The sequence below is a fragment of the Rhinatrema bivittatum genome, chromosome 1, assembly GCF_901001135.1.
Source record: "Rhinatrema bivittatum chromosome 1, aRhiBiv1.1, whole genome shotgun sequence".
Lineage (NCBI taxonomy): Eukaryota > Metazoa > Chordata > Amphibia > Gymnophiona > Rhinatrematidae > Rhinatrema > Rhinatrema bivittatum.
This window is the reverse complement of record NC_042615.1, coordinates 64,022,380-64,047,992: the sequence shown is the minus strand read 5'-3', so window position 1 is coordinate 64,047,992 and position 25,613 is coordinate 64,022,380. Positions and strand designations below refer to the sequence as shown.

Below are 25,613 nucleotides of genomic sequence, written 5' to 3'. Positions count from 1 at the left end.
GTGGCACCTACTGATCCCATTGCCAGTTAAACCAGTTCACCCCCAGTTCGCCCAGTTAAGGGGTAGATCCTCCAAAACCCCCTAGTTTAAGAGTCTTCACTCTCTCCAGTTAGCCCCGACCCTTAAAACCCTGCAGATCTGCCTAGTTTTCTTTAAATGTTAAATGACATGACATGAAGAAAAGTTATGAGGCAGGGGGCCGAGTCGCATCACTTATGCGCTCATCTTAGATTCATGCCCTAAAATGCCCATAGCCTGCCCAGACCACGCCCATGCCCTGTCTCTTTTTGAAAACGTTTGGGATGTGTGTGCTGCAGGAGATGGGCGTTTATCTCAGTGGGTTTACGATCTGCCAGACTTCTTCATGCATCCCCTAATTAATGCATGCGCCGGGCTTTTAAAATTCACCTGTAAGTGAAATGATTAAAGATGCTAGAAGCACTGAGAGCTCAGAAGCACAAGCACATGATGTAGAAACTAGTACAAGCCAAACAGAAATGTGTAATAACATTGCTAACATCACTCCTTGTGACATGCAGTTTTCTGGGGCTCAGCCTTATCATACAGCTGTAAATGTATCACCTGTGGTGTCCAATGTCACCAACTCCCAACCTGACATGCACTTGTGCTGTCAGATCCGAAGGAAACCTGCTGCCTTACCAACATTTCATTTCAGGAGGATCTGAAATTATTGTGGGAATTCTTATCCTCATAATGCCACATGTGCTGTTGAAGGACAATAATATCTCTCTTGTGGAAAGATGTATCATTTTGCTCAGCTTGTAGATCTGCTTGTGGCTTCAATGGTTCCACCATCGCTGAATACTGATTCAAATTCTTTCCAGCAGTGCAATAAAACAATGAGTCCCAAGGTCTCACAAGATAGGTTTAATGCTGCATTAATTTCACAGAGACATCCTGAGCAAGTCCCACGCTACAATGCACAAAAAATAAACATTAACAAATAAAAACATATATAGATAGATAGATAGATAAGGTGATGTCTTTTTATTGAACTAATACATTTATTGACTATCTTTCTGAAGCTATTACTCCCATCCTCAGATCAGACTGGAATCCACAGGCTACAACAGCAGTCAGGGTTTTAATAGCAGAATGCAATGTCAGGTTAAAACTCACAGACAACAATTTTCTAATCATGGCTCTCAACAAAGATTACAACTTCAATCTACAAATGCTATGATTTCAAGACTCTCAGTACTTGCCACAGAAAGTTTTAGAGGTAGCTACAAAACTGCAGATTTAAACTCCGTTCACCTAGATTCTTCAGAGAAACAAAGTGGGAATGGCACACCAACCATTGCATTATTTGTCTGGATGTGCACAGCAAAGGATCCCTAAACAAAACAAACAAAAAAAAGGTTTCAGATAGGTTAAGTGAGTGTTTGAATATCCAGACAAAGTTACACATTTAAAGTTAGCCAGTTAACTCTTTCTGTTCTACTGCTACTATATCCACCCTTCATCTTTTTTCCGAACCATAACTCTATCCTCATAGCTAGTGCTGGTACAAAGATGTCCTGCCACCCTAGGCGGTGATCTCATTCTCTCCCCGACCCCCCACAAATCGCACTATCAGAGATCTCACTTACCTCCGCGTCACACCACGTGGACTCATTCCCTGTTCAAACATGGTGCCCTCGCATTCACCTATAGCACCCTGCCCCATTTCGGCACCATAGGTAGCCGCTGGCCCTGCTCATAGCTGCCCACATTTTGGACCACTAAATTTGGTGGCCCCAGTCAATTTTCAAAAGGTCCAGTTTAGGTATCTAAACCCCAAAATTAGGCACCCAAACCTTTTGAAAACCAAACTCCTTTCTGTTGTTGCCCTGATATGGCAGTGGCTTGTTGTGTTCTTTTTCATGAGCTTCTCTTTTGAAGGTGTCTAAATCCATGCTATAAAAGTGAGACAGGACACCCTTTCGCCCTGCGCCTACATGCCCAATGCTACCTTGTCTTAGTTTAAGAGTATCTGAGCAGTCAAGACACTCCAGCATTGAAAAGTGGCAGGGTGCTTCCTTAGTTCGTAGAATGGTGTGATTGACCAAATGAGATGGTGTGTTTGTTTACCCCCTTTATAACCAGGACAGTTCTTCATAATATACAGTAATGGTAGAAATGGGTTTGTGTGCATGTTTGTTTATAAAGACTGTAGGGCATTACGCTTTGTTTCTTCCAAAGTTACAGATTGCAATGTTTACCCTGTATTATGTATTATTTTTCTGTGTATATGAGTGTTGGGGCTATCCCCATTGAAGCCGATGGAGCCAGATTAAGTATTTCAGAGTAAGCAAATGAAGGTAGTGGGTAGCAATAGAAGTTTTGGTGGGCATTTATGGTTTATTCCTCGGAATTCACGCTGCCATCACAGCATGGTCAGTAGGGATGTGAATCGTGTCCTCGATCGTCTTAACGATCGATTTCGGCTGGGAGGGGGAGGGAATCGTATTGTTGCCGTTTGGGGGGGTAAAATATCGTGAAAAATCGTGAAAAATCGTGAAAAATCGTGAAAAATCTAAAAATTTAAAAATCGCAAAACCGGCACATTAAAACCCCCTAAAACCCACCCCCGACCCTTTAAATTAAATCCCCCACCCTCCCGAACCCCCCCCCAAATGAGTTAAATAACCTGCGGGTCCAGCGGCGGTCCGGAACGGCAGCGGTCCGGAACGGGCTCCTGCTCCTGAATCTTGTTGTCTTCAGCCGGCGCCATTTTCCAAAATGGCGCCGAAAAATGGCGGCGGCCATAGACGAACACGATTGGACGGCAGGAGGTCCTTCCGGACCCCCGCTGGACTTTTGGCAAGTCTCGTGGGGGTCAGGAGGCCCCCCACAAGCTGGCCAAAAGTTCCTGGAGGTCCAGCGGGGGTCAGGGAGCGATTTCCCGCCGCGAATCGTTTTCGTACGGAAAATGGCGCCGGCAGGAGATCGACTGCAGGAGGTCGTTCAGCGAGGGTTCCGGCGCCTCGCTGAACGACCTCCTGCAGTCGATCTCCTGCCGGCGCCATTTTCCGTACGAAAACGATTCGCGGCGGGAAATCGCTCCCTGACCCCCGCTGGACCTCCAGGAACTTTTGGCCAGCTTGTGGGGGGCCTCCTGACCCCCACGAGACTTGCCAAAAGTCCAGCGGGGGTCCGGAAGGACCTCCTGCCGTCCAATCGTGTTCGTCTATGGCCGCCGCCATTTTTCGGCGCCATTTTGGAAAATGGCGCCGGCTGAAGACAACAAGATTCAGGAGCAGGAGCCCGTTCCGGACCGCTGCCGTTCCGGACCGCCGCTGGACCCGCAGGTTATTTAACTCATTTGGGGGGGTTCGGGAGGGTGGGGGATTTAATTTAAAGGGTCGGGGGTGGGTTTTAGGGGGTTTTAGTGTGCCGGCTCACGATTCTAACGATTTATAACGATAAATCGTTAGAATCTCTATTGTATTGTGTTCCATAACGGTTTAAGACGATATTAAAATTATCGGACGATAATTTTAATCGTCCTAAAACGATTCACATCCCTAATGGTCAGTATGGTTTCCCTACCTTTTCCCATAAAGGACCAGTGTTATTATCCCAGCATTTTCACATGTCCAGAGATAATTTTATTTATTTATTTATTTAGTAGTTTTTATATACCAAAGTACATTGGGAACATTTCATCGGTTCACAATAAACGAAATGCAGCAAACAGGCTTTACAATGAAACACGGAACTATTTATTTATTTATTTATTTATTTAGGAATTTTATATACCGAAGTTCTTGTAAGAAATACAAATCAATCCGGTTTACATGGAACAGAAATAAACATGCCCAAGGCCTAAGAAGAGGCCCTAGGTTATACCTAAAACAATGGAACAGGAACACTCCATACTACAGTTTGAACAGTAATTCAATCTCCCCTAGATATAGAAACATGCCTAGGGGCTATAAATAAAATACATTAGAAACTATGAATAAGATACATTAGAAACGAATTGAACAAATTAAATCATCTTATACAGAAAAATGAAACGGTTTTACGTAAAAGAATGAACAATGTGGTAGTGAAGATAGCATGTGACAAGAGCGTAAGTAGGACAAAAAATATAACTGGCATTAGAGAGGATAACTGGACTAAGTAAGTTCCGAACTGAGGGCTACTGATATCCAATTGGATTTTGCTTAAGTGTCTGGGAAAGCTTGGGTGAAGAGCCAAGTTTTTAGCTTTTTTTTAAACACCGGGTGGCTAGGTTCAAGTCGTAGATCTGGGGGGAGCGCAGGAGCATAACTAGGAGCATAACATTAAGCAACAATAAGATAACAGGGCATAAAATTAAGAATCAACTATTAACATATTATATTACATGATATATTACAATAAGAAGGTTGGAATATATGGGGGTAGAGGACGAACTGGACGGGTTGAAAGGAGGAAGGAGGGCGAAAAATTAAAGCGTGAGGGCTAAACTAAAGGGGTTGTAAGGTAGAAGGAGGGGGTCAGGGGGCAAGGAGGGGCAAAAGGCTAGCAGAGGGGAGGGTGTGCCGTTAAGTGTATGCTTGTTTGAAGAGCCAGGTTTTCAGGCTCCTTTTGAATTTTTTTGGACATGATTCTTGACGTAGGGAGAATGGGAGCTTGTTCCATAGGGCGGGCCCGGCTAAAGAGAAGGCCTGGGCTTTAGTGGAGCAAAGCTTAGTATGTTTAGGTGATGGAATATGCAGTGTTGCTCGGTGTTGCTGTCTGGTGGGTCTGTTTGTGTTGTGAAACGTGAGATGTTCTTTGAACCAGTGCATGTTTTGGTTGTGGAGGGCTTTGTGGATGAGAGTGAGGGATTTGTATGTGATTCTTGAAGTAAATGGTAACCAATGCAGGTGTTTGAGGACAGGGGTGATGTGGTCGTTTTTATGGGTGTTACTGAGGATCCGGGCAGCAGCATTTTGGAGTAATTGAAGTGGTTGCAATGAGCTTTTGGGTAAGCCCAAGAGCAAGGTATTACAGTAATCAATTTTCGATAGAATGAAGGCTTGTAGTATGGTGCGAAAGTCCCTGAGGTGTAGTAGGGGTTTTAGTTTTTTTAGGGTGTGCCATTTGAAGTAACAGTCTTTAAGTGTGTTGTTAATGAATTTTTTTGAGGGTAAAGTGATTATCAATTTTAATGCCGAGACTGCGCACATGTTGGGGGGGGGGGGGGTAGTGTTGGAGTGGGGTGTGTTGACTGCCTGTAGGGGTGTGAAAATGCTTTGGGATGAGATAAAGAGGAGCTCTGTTTTGGCAGTGTTGAGTGCGAGGAAATTGTTTGTCAGGAGGGTGGACCGAGAGGGTGGACCGAGAGGGTGGAATTCCAGGTCTTGATAGCTTTGTGTAGTGTGTCAGTTACGGGTATAAGGATTTGCACATCAACCGCATATATGAAATGTGGTAGGCCTAGTTTGGATAGTAGGTCGCAGAGTGGGAGGAGGTAAATATTGAAAAGAGTGGAGGAGAGGGAGGAGCCTTGCGGAACACCTTGAGAGAGGGCGATAGGTTTGGATATACAGTTGCCAATTTGGACACTGTATTGTCTATCATGCAAGTAGGATTGGAACCATTGGAGGGCTGAGCCTGTAATGCCAATGTCAGTGAGGCGTTCTAATAATATTTTGTGGTTGACCGTGTCAAAAGCAGATGAAATATCAAGGAGTATCAAGATATGTGAGAGACCTTTGTCAAGGCTTTTTAGGATGTAATCGGAGATAGAGATAAGCAAGCTCTTATTAATTAGGCTGATGCATAGGTAAATGAGGCAATTAAAGCATGCCATAGCTAGTAACAGGGCATACCTGAAATGTTTTATTATACACTCATTTCCACCCAGTTTGCTGCTAGTCGGCTCCTGCATAGCGTTTGTTGCAGCTTTGGATAATTTTTTTTTTCTGTAACCCCACCCATGTGCAGGTCCAGCACAGGTGAGGCCATAAAGTTATTTATATTCTTCGGGGCAGGAACCCTGACCAGCTCTTCGATTCTCCCTCACTTTCCTGGGTGTGGGTTCTTTGACTAGGGGTCCTCGCAGGTCCTAGTGCAGGATGACTAACTTCCTAGGCTGAATCTCCTGGGTTAGGTGAATTTTCTTAGTGTGTTGGGTGCTGGGTGCCAAAGGAGACACAGGGACAACTGGGTTAGAGTCCAAAATAATGCTTTACTGAAAACAGTTTGGTTTAGTGGCACCAATAAATGTGATCTTTCCAGCTCTACAGTAATGGCTCTTTCTCTTCCTTATCCTTTATTTTACAAATCCTGGGGCCGATGCAATATAGGGCACTCAGCCCAATGCATAGCCTGATGCACACTTGGATGTACATTTCGGACTCGCTAGAATAACTCCCGATGCAAAAATGGGATTAGTGCGTCCAAACTAGTGAGTAGCTACTAATGCTCATCACATGTAAATGCCATGTAGATGAGGCTATTAGCTATTACCCCCCCCCCCATGCAAAAACATCACCGTGCGCCGGGCATGCACGTTTTAACATGTAAAAATTAATGCCAGCTCCGGAGCTGGCATTAAGTACTGAAGCCCCCCAAAGCTACATAAAAAAGCGAAAAATAGTGCTTTTCTATGGTTTCTCTTTCCTAATATCGTCGTGATACAAAGTATGAGGAACCACAGGAAGCAGCATGAAAAAAAAATTCTTGATGGCAGTCAGGTTAGGAAAATGGATGCTCAATTTACAAGTGTCCATTTTCCTAATCTGTGGCTGTGCGCAGGATAGGAAAATGGGCACTCATTAATTGAGTGTCCGTTTTCCTACCCCACTCACAGCCATATCTCCTGGGCGCCTGATGCCATGGATGCGCTAGGGGCGCACGATTTATCACTAGCACATCCTTTTTAGTGCAGAGGCTCATTTACCTATTGCATCAGGTGCCCAGGAGAGGGGATGTGCGCACATTGAAAAAATGTGCGCCTAGTTTGGACACACATTTTTTTCACTCTTGGTATCACATTGGCCCCCCTGTGTCCTCTAACTGTGAAAGAATCTCTGTTAAGGCCAGGAATCCGACCACCCTCCTGGCTTAGGTTGAGCAGTGGTCCTTGTAGCGGGCAGGAACCCCTCCCAGGTGGCAACAAAAATCTGTCATGTCTCTATTTCCCTAGGGTTTCAGAGACTCTAGATGGGTGTCCTCCCATGAGATCTGATATTTACTCACAGTTAATTGTCCGTTCTCTGGATGAGGATCCCGGTGGGAGAGATCTTGGATGGAACCGCAGGTCCACTGATGGGTAGGAAAAGGGGCAGAAAATCCCTTCCGCCCAGGTCTTGAAAATAACTTCTTTGTTCCCCAAAATAGATAACACCGGATGTTCTCTGCAACGGGTCACCGCCACATTTGGGGCAGGTCTTCCCTAAACTGGATGTCTTCAACTCAGGGTTTCCCAGTCCCTGAGTCTCGGAAAGGGCCAGGCCTTCAGCAAAGCTCCTACTAATCAAAAGTCCAAAAATCCAAATCAGTCCCTGAGCAATCACCCTTCACCGTGTGTGGCGAGAACAGCAGTGGAACCCTGACCTGCACTGGACGAATCTCAAATGGCTTCCAAGTAGGGTGACCAACTGCCCGGTTTCGGACCAAACAGCCCGGTTTTCCAGCCTGTTGTACAATGTCCGGTAACTGGACACTGTAAAACCCCATCAGACAAGGGCAGGGGCCAATCAGTGGTGGCAGCCTGGCAACGCTCCAATCACCTGCTTGTTTTTAGGGCTCGGTTTGACTCTGCTCCTCCTCTGCCTCTCCCACAGCTGTGCCCCACTTGCTGCTGCTTCACGCTGTCCTCCTGGGAGTCACAGAGGAAGAGGAGAGTCCAGCCCGAGCCCCAAAGACAGACAGAATCTGCCTAGGGAAACAACAAAGCTCAATTTGAAAGGGAAAAAGGGGGGGAGGGGAGTCTGCGGCCAGCCCTCCCCCCCCCCCCCCCCCCACAACCCCCTTCCCAAGTGTCTGGCCCTGCTCCATGGAAAAGTTGGTAACCCTACTTCCAAGGCTCCAGATAGGCCCAAAAAGTAACTAAGGAAAATCTCCAATCTTCCTCTCTCACTTCCAACTTAGACTGCCTCCAGAGCCCTTTGCGAAGCTCTGCTATAAAACCTTCTGCGGGAGATATCCATTACAGCCCCACCATGGATCCTCCCCCTAATGATATTTCTCTAAATTCACTAACTGGTCTATTCCCAGGGTTTAATGGTAACCCATAAAGATGCCCGGATTACATTTCTATTCATCATTTTCCCAAATAGCTATTTACCACAGCCTCCTTTCTAGCTTCAAATTGTGTAAAATGAGCTATTGAATTTTAACCAATAACTTTTATTAACTGAAAGTCACTTCGGTAATATTGATACATTAGCAAATCTAGCAATAGACATGAGTCCGGTATGTGGCGCAAATATGATTTAGCTTTTATAAAAGAATGCACTTGAATGTTCTTTCCCTTTAGTCATTTAAATGAATTTTAGATTTTGCCCAATAACTTAAAACTATGCTACAGTATGCATCACATTTCAAAATGTTTTTTTAATTTATGCTAAATATTTAACAAGATATGTAATTTGAAATAGTAAATATCAATGAGATCAGCCAATAATTTCCACATGCAGGATCTTTGTAATATATGGACAATTAATTTTAATTCACAAGATACTTTCATTTCTCTTTCTTATCTGGATAATGTTTGTTTCTGAATGCAGACAAAATTTGAATCATAGATAACATGGGATTTTCAATTTCAGTAAATTAGTGGCTTGTCTCTTACAAGCAGGAAATTAAAATTAGGTTAATGGGAAGCAAATAAATTAGTGTTCAACTGCGTGTGTGTCTGCTTTTTATTAATATAAATTGTTTATCTGCCTTTACTTTAATGTGTGCTATTCAGATAGAAAATCTGTAAACAAACTGAATAAATGTTTCACTATCTGAACCCACAGAAGGTATCCATGGGAGCAAATATGTACTCGTCCCACAGAAAAAAAAACTGATATGGGATTCAACCTCTGAGCTAAGACTGATTTATTTATTTATTTATTTACTTTTAACATTTCTATTCCACTGATCCAAAAATCTCAGTGTATGACATCATTATACTAACAATCAAGATATAAAATACAGCACAGCACATAAACAGCGCATACATCTTCAATTAAAACAGGTCACAAACACTCAGCAAATGATCCAGAGAACAATACATGTAACAGCACACAGAATTCAAACCCCCTTATCAATGATACATTTTGCTGCCTAGTTGCCTAACTGGCTGAATGCTAGTGCGAAGAGGTAAGTTTTTAACAGCTTCTTAAAATGGAGCAGATCATTCTCCACCTTTATCTCATCAGGTAGCTCATTCCTCAATAAAAGAGCAGCTGTACTTAACATTGTCTTCCTATATAATGCAATCTAGGAGGTGGTATCTCAAGCAGGTTTCTAGTTGATGAGTGCAAGGATCTGCTTGGATGGTATTTTTTAAGCAGAGAGGCAAAATATTGGGAAGCAAGATTATGCAGAGTCTTAAATACTAAGCAATGTATCATGCATTAAAATTCACCAGGCAACAGGCAGCCAATGAAGTTTAAGGGGGTCATTTTCCCTTTTCGCATGCGATCAGTAAATGGGGGCGGCGTCAAGACTGGAACAGGAGGAGTCGGGGACGGCACCAGGGCGGACACCGCGAGGACATCGTGGACAGCCTTTTTGCTGCCCATTTCGCACCCAATAGTACCACCCGTTATGATGGCGCTATTGGGTGCAAAAGCTGGAAGCGATCGCACCACAGAGGTGCAATTGCTGCCGGCTTTCGCAGGCCCGCCCCCCTGTACCGCGCGATTCAAAGAGCCCGGCGGTATTAGTGAATCTAGGCCTTAGCTAGCAAAGGAGTTATATGCTTTCGGAATGTGACACAGATTCGCAGATGTGCCACAGAATTTTGAACTAACCTAACTGCATGGAATTAAGTGTAGAAGATGACAGGCCAAGATATAAGGATTTACAGTAATCAAGGGGAGACAGGATTAGTGCTTGAGGGATAGTACGAAAATCTGTGAGACATAAACAATGCTTCACATCCACATTTTGTGATATGAAGAATGAAGAATGGAATTAATCTGTGAGTGCACTGAGAGCGCAGAATCTGTAAGAACACCCAAATCACAAACTTGTTTGGAAATAAGAATGGATCAACCAGTAAAGGTAAAGGAGGCGGGCATCTCAGGCATCTCAGTACGACCCATACAGGGTATTTCGGTCTTCTTCAGATTTAGGTGGCCAGCTTATTTAATGTAAGCCACTTTTTTTCTTCAGTCATGCAATTAGAAAGCTTCCCAAATGTTAATTGCAATATCGAGGTTATTGGCAGAAGGAATTGTATTTGATATTGAACAACATCATATAAATGGAAACTGTTGTATATAATATTATTTATGTGGTGAGTAGAGACCTCATATATTATTTAGTGGAGGCAACTTGCTGTTTTACTCACATTAAAATGGAGACAGTTCTTACCTAATGTCCCCTGTAGGACATTAGGTAAGAATGATAATAATATATGAGGTCTCTACTCATTACATAAATAATATTATATACAACAGTTTCCATTTATATGATGTTTTTCAATATCAAGTATTAATTGGTTACATCATATTAAGCAGTTTGTTAATAGTATAAGAAGGAATTGTATGTCATTTGCATACATTTTTAAAAAATACACCAAGGTTTCTCAGAACCGAGCAAAGAGGGGTCAAGTAGATATTGTTGCGCTGGAGGTGGATTCTTGGGCTGAGGCGGAGTTGGCGCAACCCATAGGCAAGGGCCCATGGGTCCCCACTGTCAGCAGGTGGAGTAGGCTGAAGCTAGAGGCCACTGGAGCTTCACCAATAATGACCCGGGGGCTCTGCGGGTTGAGCCCTTGGATTCCCAGGCTGCCTGGACTTAGGTGGGCCTCTAATAGAACAAGGTCAATAGATAGTTCAGCCTAGAGACAGCAGCCAGCAGATGGCATAGTTCTACCCAGGACGGATTGCAGAACAGGAACCCAAGTACCGTGGAGCTAAGAGCGACTGAGGGTGCTTGAGCACAGAGGAGCCGAAGCTCTAAGAGTCCATGTCCCAAGGATAGAGTCCATGAGATGGGAGAAGGATTTGAGCTGAGGCTGGCAGCCAAGGGAACTGTAGCAGGCAGCGTGGAACTCGGAAAGTATCAGAGTCTAAAACGAAGTCAAATGTAGTTTAGGTCTGGGTGCGGAGAAGACAGGTGTGGTCAGGCATAGCAATGGTCAATGCACGGAGAAGGCAATTTAAGTCAAAGCATGGCAAAAGTCAGGCAAATAGAAAGGCAACGTGGTCAGGCAGGCAGAGGTCGAATTCTGTGAAGTCAATCCGAAGCAGAAGGGTTCAGGAACTTAGAAGTCATTTGGAGGCAAAAGGGAACGAAGGAACCTTATTGCAAAGGCAAGCTCTGACTGCCAGAGTTTGCCTTAAGAAGGCCAGGCGAGTGATGTCATCCAGAAGGGCCAGCAGCCTTAGGGTGCCATGAGCCCTTTAAATTAAGAAGAAGAGCACACTCGCCTGGGGAACCCCAGGAAGGTGGAGAGATTGACGGCGGCGCCTCTGCCGCAATGAAGGCCCATGATGGGGCGGTAGCGACGGCTTCTCCATTGCACCACAAGATCAGGTGCTGTAGGCAGGACCGACGAGGGAAGGGCCGCATCAAAGGCACTCCCCCCCACGCCACGAGAGCAATGACAGAAGATGAGGAAGGCCGTATCAGATATTGAATAAAGTGGCATACAGAGAATAACCTTGAGGCACACCCGCGGTAAGAGGATAGAGATTAGAAGTTCTGTCGTCAAAAATCATAAAAGGTTCAAACTTATAATCAGTTTGCATCTTTTATGATTTGTATAACTCTTTAAGGCTTTTGATCAAATTGACATGACATTTACAAATTGAAAACAAGAATTTCCATGCAAAACTAATGGAGCCTTCTTTCCGTGGCATATGTGCATGTCCACCAGGAATGTGCAGTGTTTGGGGTTTTTTTTAAATTTTGTTTTTAGTGCAGACTAATCTTAAGTATGCACGAATGCGAGTTAATGAGCATTAATGTGAGTTAGTGCGCACATAAGAACATAAGAAGTTGCCATACTGGGTCAGACCACGGGTCCATCAAGCCCAGCATCCTGTTTTCAACAGTGGCCAATCCAGGTTACAAGTACCTGGCAAGTACCCAAACATTAAGTAGATCCCATGCTACTGATGCCAGTAATAGCAGTGGCTATTCTCTAAGTCAACTTGATTAACAGCAGTTAATGGACTTCTCCTCCAAGAACTTATCCAAACCTTTTATAAACCCAGCTACACTCAAAAACTCAAAATTAGCATGCAGTAAAAATAAAACAAAAAGAGCAAAACTGGGAAAAAAATAACAAAAATACAAAAATTATTTTACTGCACACCCCTAATATCCACACACATGTGTGAATCTCCTCCCCCCAAAATATTTTCATCATGATCCTCTTGGATCCCCTGATGTGTCATGAAAATTTGGTGCAGATAGGACACTAGCACAAAAATCTGTAGGGATACACAGACATTGAAATCTCATAAGTCTAAGTTTTCTCTTTTTGGAAAAAGGCTAAAAAGAGATGTCAAGGGAAATATTTCACATATAAATTTTCACTCATTTTAACAGAGAAACATTTTGATGGGAAAGTTGTGTGCATATGTGTTCCTGAAAAATAATCTGCTGGAAATATTCTATATGTTGCCTGCTGACAAATTGCTCTCCCTCCCATCCAATTTGATAATTCATAATTTTATGTTGTACTAGGATGTTGAAATGTAGCACTGGGTCTTATTATAGTTTTGCAGTCAAAGCTAAGTCTCTGAACCAGACTTTTGTTGTCATTAAATATTTCATTAGAAAAACCCACTCCAGAAAATGCATTGCCTGCTCTTTTATTATCAGTCACGTCATGATAAGATATTAGGCTCATAAATCAGTAGACCATAAGAATGCTCGTGGACTGCAAAACATCCAGTCATCTTGTTTTCATAGACCGGTGCACTCGGTATGTAACCCCCCTCCCAGACAGGGCACATAAAATATGAGAAATTATGCCAACTGTGTGGAAACGGGTCAACCAGATGCTGTAATGGACCTGAGCCCAGAATCAGGATGGACAGAGAATTTTTCTGAGTTGGAAGAAGGAAAGCCACCACTTGGATATCCCCTCTGTGAACCCCTGTTCTTTATAACCCAAATGGTTTATGCTGGCATCAGCTAAAGCACAAAATAATGCCCATGCCACTGGATAGTACAAACAGATTAACTTTTATTTCTGGGGTTACTGGCTAGCAAATTTTACAAGATAATAAAGGATAGAAAGAAATTACTGATTTAAACAGGGTTCACAGGTTTTCCCAGCCAAAATGTAGTTTTAAAGATACCACGTTAACAATTTCAAACCATTAATACAAAAGTCAAAAAAGTAATACTGTGTCTCCACAATACACTCAAATACGCCTCAGTCGTTTTCCTTAATAAATATGTTGATTACAATACTTTTGTGATTCCCAAATCCTGGAATTACATCACCTCAACTCTATCATCAACATGGGAACATCGATTCACCGGTGGTGCAACGAGGAGCTGGGAGCTGGAAGGCCAAAGCCTTCAGGCGGTAGTCTGTAAGGAGCCTTTTTCTGTAAAAAAACATTTTCAGAACATTAGGAACTCTCCTGTAAACTCTGGGCCCTGCTGCAGAAGCAGCAGGGCCCAGAAACATCAGCTGGGCCCTGCGCACCAGAAGGGTGACAAAGGAGTATGTCAGCAGGTCACATGACTAAGGAGATGGAGCAGGGGCATCCTTAGCTCTGTGTGCACCAGGCATCTGGTGACTATTGGGCCGCAAAGAAGGAAAAGCCCATCGAGGCCACCATGGACCTCATCTAGTGGGGGCGGGAAGGAGGGGGGCGAGTGACTGAGAGGGAAGGGGTGAGTGAGAAGGAGAGGCTGAGTGGAAGTGACGGGATAAGTGACTGGAAGGGAAGGGAGGTGAGAGTGAGAATGAGGGAAATAGACTGGGAGGGCAGGAGGGTGAGTGACTGGGAGGTAAGTAAGAGGGAAGGAAAGGGGGAGGGAGAGTGAGGAAGTGGAAGAGGGGATTGAGGAAAGGGTAGAAGGGTGTATATGTGTGAATGAATGTATATGTATATGAGAGAGAGGAGAAGGATTGTGTGTTTCATCTTCTCCTGCCCCCGGCCACTACAACCACCTCCCCTCCACTAATCCAGGATAATCTCAGGGTTACTGGAAATCAAACGTTCCCAGGCATGGAGAGGCAAACATTTTTTTCCTTATTAATTTTAACTATTGGGTGTTATTTGATTTGTCTGCTGTTCTGAAATATTTAATTGATTTTTGGGAAATGTTTAACGTTTATTTATTTAATTCGACATTTTATATACCATCATTTCATGTAATGATCACTATGGTTTACAAAGTGACATTCACAGTTTTAGCTCAACAAACAAACAGGATCATTCATGCATTATGGCAGTAACACCCATGATAATGCATGCGATACTAATGATATCACATTGCGCGAATGCACATTTTTCATAGAGGTAGGATCAGGGAGGATTAATGAAAATGAAGGGCATTTTTGTACCCTGAGCAATCTTTTTTCCTGGGGTTAAGCTGTACAAAATGCCTTGAATGCAATTTGTGGAGAAAGTGAGAGCAAGAGAGAGAGTGTGAGCCTCTGGGGAGGCTATTATAGTATTCAACTATTTATATCACTATGAGAGGACCAGCTAATAACTCAAGGTGAGGTTTAGGGTTTTGGGGCCAGTTTTACATGAAGAGTGAGATGTACAAACAGCACAGTATCCCTCAGTGAAGATTTGACATCATTTGGAGTGAGGAAAGTCTCACAAAGCTGAAATTTCTACAATGGTCTCTCGCCCTAGCTTGATGGGCTCTATACCAGGGTACTATCAAACTAGGACAAGAGAACGTTGAAGAAATTTCGTCTTTGTGAGATTTTCCTCACTCCAAATGACGTCAACTCTAACTGAGGTGCACTGTGCTGTTTGCCTGTCTCACTCTGCATGTAAAACCGGCCCCAAAACCCTAAACCACCACCAAAACCTCACCTCGAGTTATTAGCTGGCCCTCCTTTAGTGATATAGATAGTTGACTACTATGACAACTTTATAAAGAGTCTCTCTCTCACTCCCTATGCAAAGCACTAACATAAGCGACAGACGATATACCTACCTCTGTACATATGTTCCTGATTTATGGTTCCCAGTTACATTTAATTGAGTTTATGAAAGTTCTCTTTAATAGTTTTCCTGTATACTTGTGTTAATGTATTCTGCCTTGAGGCGACTGTTTTAATGTATTTCCGCCCTGGAGGTGACTGTTCAGTTCCTTGTAAACCGGTGCGATATGTATTCTTTACAGGAACATCGGTATATAAAAATTAAAAATAAATAAATAAATAAAATAGCATGTGGTGCAGTAATTCTAGAATTATCATAGACATCCCCCTTTTTCTTATCAGGGGCATTCTCCATGCAAAATTATAGCATTTTGATGAATCTAGGGGCAAGATTGGTTACAGAGGTGGTAACTGGTAATCATAGGCAGGCATTGATATCTATCAAGTTAAATTTCCTGCTATACATTCTAGTACAGTGCTTCTCCACCTTTTTTTCTATCAGGACACACCTGAGAGATGATGCTCACATGCATGGCACACTGAACACATGACCATCATGGGAGTAATATAAGCATATGTTCTGCATACCCAGGAGTCCCTCGCTTCATAACAATGGGTGCAGAGCAGAACTAAGACATTTCCCTGTACAACTCACCATACAAAAAAAGATATTCTGATTCTGGTATCACCTTAATAACAGCATCACAAACTCCCTCTACTACTAGGTGCATTGTAAAATAATACAAAAAAAATCCCACACTGTATATGTTTGTCAAACCTGCCATACCTCAGCAGCACTAACTCCAATAAATGAAACAGCAATAGCCCTACCCATGAAAAGGCAGCAGTTGACCACCAGTGCAATATAATATTGAGAGAATACAACAAATAAGGTTGATACAAACCTCTAGTAAAGTACCTCATCTCAGTCACACACACACAGAACACAGACAGGCCTGCCTTCACCAAATATAGACTAAAAGACCACAAATTACAAATGTGGAAACAAATCGGGAATGGAAACCCCAAGACCACCTTCTGAATGCAGGACAAAACTGGAGACTAGAAACAAAAATATATTTCCTCCTACACTAAACACATTTCAAAGAGAGAAGAAATGCATATTCTCAAAACTGACATAGTATGACCCTTGTAACAATTACTCCCCTCCATGCCCCCGTCACCCCTCACTTCTCCCAACTACTCAATCATCCCTTCACATCCTCATATCCCTGTCCAACATTCCTGACACCCCACCACCCCTAGATCCTCTTCCCCATGCTCTCTTTCTGCCCTTCCCTACCCAGCATACCTCTGATCACCTTTCCTACCCCTTCCTTCTCAGCATCCCCCACTCCCCACTCCCCCAACCCAGCAGCCCCACACCTCCATCTCTCTCTCCACTTCCATTTCTCTTCCCTACCCAGCAGCCCCAACCTCTTTTCTCCCAGCCCTTCCTATCCAGCAGACTCCTTACTCCCTATCTCCCCATACCTTCCTGCCCAGCAAATGTTTGAACTCCTATTTTCCCACGCCTTCCTGCCCAGTACATTTCCCCCTCCCTCCTGGCTCCCAGCCAGCAGAAAAGACTTCAGTCCAATCCAGAATCTCCCTCCCTTTTTATCAGCAGCAGATGAGGGCAAGAAGCATTGAGGAGAGGAAGATGAGGCGGCAGCAGCAGCTGCCGATACACCTGTTGAGAACCACTGATCTAGTACATATGACTAAGAGAATGTATAATTAAAAACAAAATGATAGATTTCACATCTTAGCCAGTAGATTGTTTTGAGAATCTCCCTTTCTCTCATCTGCTTTTATTATTATTATCCTTTTTCCTTCTTGTCTTTGTGGTTCTGTATATTCTAATGTTTTTAAGTTAAATTATATACGTTCTTGAATAGCCACATTTTTAATTCACATTTAAATCTCTTTCTATCTGGTATAATGCGTAAACTCTCAGGCAGTGAATTCCAGAGCTTTGGACCTGCTATTGGTCAATCTCTTATTTGCTTCAGATGTATGCTCCATATTGTGGGAATAGTCAGAAGTCCTTTATTTTGAGATCTTAGTGTTCGCTGCAGATTGTAAGGTTGCAGTGTCACTCCTAACATGCCAGTATTATTGGAATGAATGTTGTTGTATATTAGCATTTATTCTTTTATAGTAGATTCTGTATTGTACTGGTAACAAGTGTAGTGACATCAGTGAGGGTGTAATGTGGTCATATTTTCTGGTCTCTAATAATATTTGTGCAGCAACATTTTGAAATAGTTGTAGAAGTTTTAAGTGGCTTGCTGGAAGACCTAGTAGTAAGGAATTACAGTAGTCCAGGTTTGAGAAGATTAGTGTTTATAATATAGTATGTTTTATCTTTATTATTTATTTGATGCTCTATTTGTCATCTGTTTTGAAATATTGTTTTTTATTAGTATGGTTTACTATTATGATGGATTTATATTTCTTGATTTTGTTTTATGAAAACTGGTGATGTTTCTGGTTTTGCATTATTGAACTGCATAGGAGTCTGGTTAGGAAGGGGGAGAGGGTAGGGATCATGACTTCAGGTGACAGGGGGATTTGGGAGGGGAAAAGGGGCTGAGATCTGGGAGGAGGGCTGAGAGGGGAAAATGGGTGGGGCAGCAAGAGTACTCTGCCCTGAACATGGAAGGGAGCGGGCAATAAGTGATTTTAAATAAATAAGAGTGCTGAGCACTGGGAAGTCTGGGAGGGAAGAGGGGGCTGGGGAGAAGACTGCTGGAGCCTGGGAGGGTATGAGAGTGAGATTACTATTGCTTCTGCTTCTCTGAGATGGGAAGTAGGAGAATTTGATTTTCTCTGTGTCATTTTTGGAAAATGCATATCTGAATATTTCTATATTTTTACAGTATAGGGAAAATGCAGTTGTTTTTATTTCTCTGGTGTTAAATTGCAGGCAGAGTCTGGCTTTTTGGGGTTTCCACTTCAGCTTTTGTCTCCATGTTTCTCTTTCTAGTTTGTTGGCAATTATTCTGTATTTGATGAGGGGACAGTGGTTTGTGCAGGTCTGGAAAAAAAGGACAAAATTGGAATGTTTTTTTCCGTTTAGTTTCTCCTGATGGTCAGAAGTGGAAAAACTGGAAATTTTGGAAAAATTTATAAATTTTACATCACAGTCCTTGACTCCTGGTCTTGTTTTTGTTTGCTTGCAGTACCATAGAGGAAAGGGGCAATGTTGGCAGCCTGTCTGCAGGCAGGGAAGCTTTTGCCCCATAGGAGGTTCACAGCAGTCTTGTCAGTTCATTTCTTTTCTGGGGTTTGTATTCCCCTTCAGCAGTTCTACAAGGAGGATGGGTGGGGGGGAGTAAAAGGGATGCAACACAAACACATTGGCCCCTGGGCTCCGGAGACTCTGGGTGCGCCTCCGTCCTTCTCAATGCTCATTTATGTAATGTGCTCACTTTTACTTCGGTCCAGTAACTCTGCAGTCTTAACTCCATAATTCTTCTGCAGGTAGTATCCAAGGGACTTCCCAAGCATCCTCGGCTCACTCCTCTCCAGGTTTCCTCTTTCTCTGGCCCAGGCAGGGATCCCTTGGTTGTTTTCTGATGGAAAGAAACGCCAGTTCAGCTTCAGGCCATTCTGATTAAGGGTAAAGCCCCTGCAAATAAGGAGAAGTCCCCAGGCTCCCCAGCCTTCTGCTGGCTGCCTCCAATCTCTTCCTGCCAAACCTTCAACCAGACATTATATACTCCCAAACAACTCCCCGCAGGGGATCTTATTTCCTTGTTTTCGTAAAGAAATATACCATTCTGAACCTAATAGTAACCCCATTTAGAAACTTCCCATTAAATAATATACAACAGGCTCTATGGACCATTCCCTATGTTATTTAGTGGCAGTTCACATGCACCGTATACATATTAATTTTCCATTAAACACTCAAGAAATCCTGGGCTCCCCTACCTTAAATCTCTTCCTGGACCACTTTAAATGACCATGCCCCAATTCATGGGATCCAATAAACTAGTTTTGATTTTTTTTAAAAGACGTTTGCAAGATAGAAATTTAGTGTTGCCTCCTATACCTTACTAAAAGTCAACATAAAATAAGAGGTTGGAGAAGTAATCCAAAAATAAACCTCCTTAATTTTTCAGTAAATATATATGCTATAATGATCTACTGAAAATGATCCCAGATTATTTAAATGTGGCAATTCATACAGAAATTCACCCACTTAAGGTGTAGTAAATGTTCAAAAATATTCAAAAGTTTTTCAGTCATCTTTTTTATATTCAATTTCAGTGCCTATTGAACTTGTAATGTGCCAGAAAACATAAAATCCAGATCTGACATGGCCCATGTTTTTCACAAAGAGCTGCTTCAGAGCATCATTGTAGCCTTGGATAAGAGCATGAGCATCAAAGTGGCAACACGCCTACTATTTATTTATGTATTCATGCTGTCAGGGTTGATTCATTCTTGGATTTACTTCATTACATGCAAGGTCTTGTACTTCTGATTTTTTATTGCAGTTTCTGAGAAAAGTATGACTCCAAGTCTCTATATACAATGGGGGATCAATCCTGTCAGGCAAATCTGGAGCCACTCTGCAACTCTATATATGTGTGTTGTGTATGGAGAGGAGATGCATGTGTATGGTGAATTGTGGGAGGTATAGGAATATATGGGATGTGTGAGGGAGTGTGGGGATGGGGAGTGTTTGTGTGTGGGAAGAGTCTGTGTGTGTGGTGGGTAAATGTGAGGGTGCGTGTTAGACTGTGGATATATCTAGAGTTGTGAGGGACTTTGTGTAGGGGTGTGTGTGTGAGTGTGTGTATAGGATTGCCAACTGGTTCCAGATTCACCATACAGGGCTGATCCAGTCCAGTGGCTTGTAGTTCTTGCATATAAGAACTTGTAGTTCTGCTTTTCCTATCACATTCCCTTAGAAGAGGGAAACTACAAGTCCTGCATACAACGGGGTAAACTCTGGACTGGATCAACACTGTTGGATGAATCTGGAGCCAGTGTGTGTGCTTTGGAAAAATCCTTTTGTGCCATCCTTTGCAGATAGCTTCAATTATTTCCCCTGTTTCTGTCTCTCTTTGCCTGTGTTGTACTGTGCCAAAGTATTCGTGGGAGAAGGGGGTGTCTGGAATGGAGCATTGGTCAGCATTTTAACAGTTTGAACAGCTTCTAATAGTTTCCCATAGATCGTAATGGGGATTTGTTTTCCCGTTGAAAGTAAGAGCAAGTTTGCTTACCCTAAACAGTGTTTCCGTAGATAGCAGGATGAATTAGCCATGCTGTCTGGGAGACCGCCACGGCGACCTCTAGGCAGAGTTTCCTCAGGAAAAACCACAGAATTTTAACTCTGTGAGGCTGCACGGTCATCTTCTCATGAGAATTAGAACTCCCTTCTCAGTTTGTTAATCTCCAAGCTGTCACCGTGAGTGGTTAATTGGAAGATTGTCTAGGAAGGAGGGCAGGTTCACATGGCTCATTCATCCTGCTGTCTACGGAAACTTCATTTACGGTATGCAAACTTGCTCTTTCCCGTCGATAGCAGGCTGAATTAGTTATGCTGTCTGGGCATCCCAAGCCCCTGGGTTGTGGGATTTTAGGATCCTTTCTTGGAAGTCCAGGGACACAACACAGTACTAGAAGTAGACAGTCTTATTTTCCAAAGGAGGTAGACAATACTGCGGAACCCACTGCTGCTTCTTCGGACGCATGCTGGTCCCGGCAGTAGTGGGAAGTGAAAGTGTGAAGAGAGGACCAGCTGGCTGCCTTGCAAATATCTAATAATGGCACCTTCCTGAGATGGGCCACAGAGGTTGCTACAGCTCTAACTTGGTACGCATGGGCTTTGCTCTTTAGTGTTGTCGATCTCTTTGTGTGACAGAAGTATATATACTGCGACAGCCAGCTGGCTGTGGTCCTCTTAGAGACTGGTTGGCCAGGAGCATTGGGATTAAAAGAGAGAAAGAGCTGCGAAGGTCTGGACGGAGTTTGAGTTCTCTGTAGTACACCAAAGCTCTCTTACCGTGCAGAGTATGAAGAAGCTGCTCCCTGTCATTGTGGTGGGGTTTTGGGACAAAAAAAAAAGTCGGCAAGGTGATTGTTTGATTGAGATGAAAGGCTGACACCACCTTAGGTAGGAAGGCGGGGTGTGGATGTAGGGTAACTTTATCATGGAAGAATTCTAAGTAGGGTGAATGGTGAACCAGTACTTGCAGTTCACTAATTCACCTGGCAGAAGTTACCGCTACCAGGAACACTACCTTCCATGTGAAGTATTTTACATGGCAGGTGTTCAAAAGCTCAAAAGGAGGTTCCATGAGCTGTTATAAAATGAGATTAAGGTCCCAAGGCACTGGCAGCTTGGCAACCAATGGACGTAGCTGAAGCATGCCTCACATGAAATGGGAAACTAGGGAATGGTTGGAAATAGGCAGTCCATTTTGAGGATGATGAAAGGCAGCAATGGCCCTGATGTGCACTCTGACCAATGCCGTAGCCAGCCCAGTCTGGTAGAGAGTGTGAAGATAATCCAACAGGAGTGCAGGAGAGCAGGAGAACAGGTCAACTTCTCGAAACCTGCACCACTCGGAGTAGCAAAGCCATTTTCCTTTGTAATTGATTCTGGTGGAAGGCTTTCTAGAAGAAATGATAATATCTTCCTCACTTGAAGGAAGACTGAGGTGGGTCAATACAGCCCTCTCAATCTCCATGCTGTGAGGTAAAGGGAGAGGTGCATCGGGTGGAGGAGCATTCCATGTTCCTTAGTCAGAAGTGTTAGGCTGTCCCCCAGGGGGACGAGCAGGGCTACAGACAGTCATATGAGATAAGCGTATCAGGGTTGTCTCGGCCATGCCGAAGCTATGAGTATCAAGTCTGCTACATCCTGGATAGATTTCTGAACGGTCCTTGAGACGAGGGGAATTGACAGATAAGATAGAACACGCTGTTTCTCCACGGAATTAGGAACGCATCCGGTGCGTACCTCTCTGTGCTGGGGTAAATGGAGCAGAAGTTTGGATCTTGGCGGTTGCTCTCCATAGTAAAGAGGTCCATCATTGGGAAGCCCCACTGATGAAAAATGGTGAGGGCTACATCCAAGTTTAGGGACCATTCATGCAGGTGGAACACTCTGCTCAGACGATCCACTGTGATGTTTTCCAAGCCCGGGAGGTATGTGACCTGAAGGGAGACATTGGACACCTCTGCCCATCGGAGAATCAGTATTGCTTCCCGACAGAGTATCCAGGAACCTGACCCTCCTTCTTTGTTTATGTAAAACATGGCCACTTGGTTGTCAGTGTGTACCATGAGACATTTTCCTGTGATCTGGGGGGAGAAGGTCTGTAGAGCGTTCCAGATCACCTGGAGCTCCAGCAAGTTTATCCTCCATGGACCTCAGGCCTTGAGTTTTGAGATCACCTAGGTGGGGTCCCCAGCCCTTCCTGGAGGCGTCTGTCATGAATATTAGTTCATGTGGAGATGATTGAAAGAGTGTCCCTCTGGTGAGATTCTATAGGGAAAGACACCAACTAATATCCTGGGCCATGGCTGCAGTTAGTGACACCTTGGTTGTCAGCGGCTGCAGAAATTGAGACCACTGGTGCTTGAGTCCCCATTGCAAATGGCACATGTGTAGTTTGGTGTGGGGTACCAGCTGCCATATGGCCCAGGAGGGTGAGGACCTGTCTTGCAGAGAGGTGATGAATGGTGCAAACATTTTTCCCTAGAGAGAGGATGGTGTGGGCTCTGTCCTGTGGAAGGTAGGTTCGGCCCTCCACTGTATTGATCTTGGCCCCGATGAATTAGAGTAATTGGGTGGACTGGAGGTGGGATTTTTCATAATTGATCAGAAACCCCAGGTTCCTCAGGCAATCGATGGTGTGGTGAGTATGTGCAATCAGAGTTTCCACACCCGAGGCCACCAGAAGCCTATCATCCAAGTAGGGGAAGAGCTGGACACCCAGTTGTCGAAATTGAGCCACTGCCACCGCTAAGCATTTGGTGAAAACTCTCAGGGCTGAAGAGAGACCAAAAGGGAGTGCTATGTATTGGTAGTGTGCCAGCGATTGGTCGTGATCAGTTCCCAAGCATTGAAAAACTGTGTCAGCTGGCCCCTATGTACTGTGGTGGAAGTGGCTCGGCAATCTTCAAAAATTCAGGGTTGGTTTCTGAGGGGTAGCTGGGGGCTGCCTTGGTTGCCATTGTTGACATGGTCTGGTACAAGGACGTTGCGGCTGAGTCTGAGGCCTTGGTTGTGTATAAGGTTAGGATCAGTAGGGAATGTATGGTCGGTACTGTTTCCTGTGGAATGGTGGTCTGCGGTACGAGGGATAGAATCTCCTGGACGCGGATTGCTGATTCATGGGTGAAATCGATCTCAACCATGCCAAGCGACATATTCCGATGGCCACGGCCGAAGTGCGAGCAGATGTCTCAAAGGCCTCATAGATTGTTCTGAGTAAATGGCGTAAGACTTCCTCCATGTCAAGGAATGGTTGGAGCAAGGTGCAGAAGCCAAGTGGCAAGTGGGCTTTAAGGCTTGCAGACCTTCGTAGAGGTACTGTGTAATATAGAATTGATGGTGTTGAATTTTTAAGGATAACATCACAAAGTGGTAGGTTTTCCATCCGAAATCATCTAAGTATCGGTTGTCCTTACCCGGAGGCACTTTGGAATGCAGGCGGGATTTTTTTCGCTTTCTTCATAGCTGACTCAACAACTATGGGCATGTGTGGTAGCAGGACCATGGAATATACTGTAGAATTTCTCATACAAAATTTTAAATCCATTTTGCGGGAGGCAGGTAGGTTAGAGAAGGGAGACTCCCACATCTTGTGCAGCACTGTATCCAGTACTGAGTGTGGCAGAAGTGCAGTCGGTTCAGGAGGGATGTAAAAAAATGTTTAAGATCCCTAGGACTTCTGATCTAGGGTCTGGAACTTTTCCCATTTCTACCTTTAGTAGGGTGCCCACCTTCTCAATAAATTTTGCATATAAGAGGTCTACAGGCAGTGAGCAGGGTTCTGGAGGCTCCTTCGGGGGGTTCGATGGCATGCCCGTGGAGGATCCTGGGGAGGAAGGTGGAAGCATAGGCGAGTCCGAGCTCTGTTTCGTGGAGAGGCTGGAGATGTTTCGTCTATGAAGTCCCAGGGTTGAGCCAGGGAAGCGGTGGGAGGAGAAGTCAGAGGGGAGGGGGCAGGAGGCACCATTCCGGACACCTTAGATTTGAGATCGGTAAAGAAGGTAGATAGGGCCTCTGAGATATGTAGCATAGCTTGAGAGGCGAGGCTTCTAGCCTGGTGAGCTTTGGGCCCCTGGAGGCTAACTGGTCTGAGTCTTGGAGGTAGTGCTGCCCGTAAGATGTCATCTTGGGCCATCTGCCCCCATTGGTTAGATGGTGGCAGAATGGGGGAAGGCCTGAGCCTTTTTATCAGAGGCTCCTGCAGTTGGGATATGCCTAAGTAAACTGTGTCCAAACCCCCTGATGAGTTTCTGAATGGGGAAGAGCTGAGGGGTGTTGGAATCTCAGTGAATCCCTTACTGCGGAGTTCCATTGTAGGCACTGGAGACCTTGAAGTGTGTGAATGCATGAATCCCTGGAGTGCACCGAGTGAGTGGAGCATTTTGAATGTGTCGAGTGCGTGGATCGACGTGAGTGCGTCGATGACGTCAGCGGTTCCGGGTGCATCGAATATTTGGAGTGCACCAGTTGCTTGGAGTGCTTCGGGGGCTTCAAATGCGCAGTGTGCATCGAGTTTGCCTTGTGCTCCAAGCGCATTGGTTCTCTGTCCTAAGGCTGCGTCAGCGCCATGAGCTGGGCGGCACGCATTGGTTAATCCGACGCACTGGAGCGGTCTGTGCCGGATATGGCTCCTTTGGTGTGGGAGGACTTGCTCCATCCCTCTCCTGTCGACGCAAGCCCCTTCATGGTGTCTCTCTGGGCCACATCTCCTGACGCCGATGGAGTGAGTGCCTCAGAGGTGATGGGCAACATCGGGGTAGCGACATTAGCCTGGGATTTTTCATGGGGACCCAGGGAGGATGCCCTTTTTGTTTTTGATTTTGCTCTGACCTTGCCCAGCCCAGGCGAAGAGTGGATCGAATGATCCGGGTTTGGGGCATAGGAGCCCGAATCAGTCCGAGGCACGCAATCTTCTCGGCGCGCTGTCTCTGGGCCCGGGGGGACATACGACCACAGTCCTGGCATAAATAACATGGGGCCAGTGGCAATATTTGAAGCCAGAGGGTTTCGAAGCCATGATGGCGGCAAAAGCTGAAAAAGTAAAAAATCTTATCGCTGAGGATGGTGCATGGAAAATGACAGACTGAGGATGGGGTTCTGATTCGCGTGGGAAGATGACCACGC

The 25,613-nt window shown here is 44.4% G+C and overlaps 1 long non-coding RNA gene across 3 annotated transcripts in view; it reads right to left on the bottom strand.

The window, feature by feature from the left end:
* Positions 1 to 882: 882 nt before the first annotated feature.
* The window catches only part of LOC115079934, a 28,291-nt gene continuing 3,560 nt past the window's right edge, over positions 883 to 25,613 (bottom strand). For 2 of the 3 annotated variants that reach the window (XR_003853454.1, XR_003853458.1), the window contains exons 2-5: positions 18,682 to 18,825; positions 13,612 to 13,718; positions 7,183 to 7,452; positions 883 to 1,358 (exon numbers count right to left, since the gene is read on the bottom strand). This is a non-coding gene — a long non-coding RNA (uncharacterized LOC115079934). Of the gene's footprint in view, positions 1,359 to 7,182; positions 7,456 to 13,611; positions 13,719 to 18,681; positions 18,826 to 25,613 lie in introns of all 3 variants that reach the window. The other variant, XR_003853457.1, reaches the window with a different exon arrangement.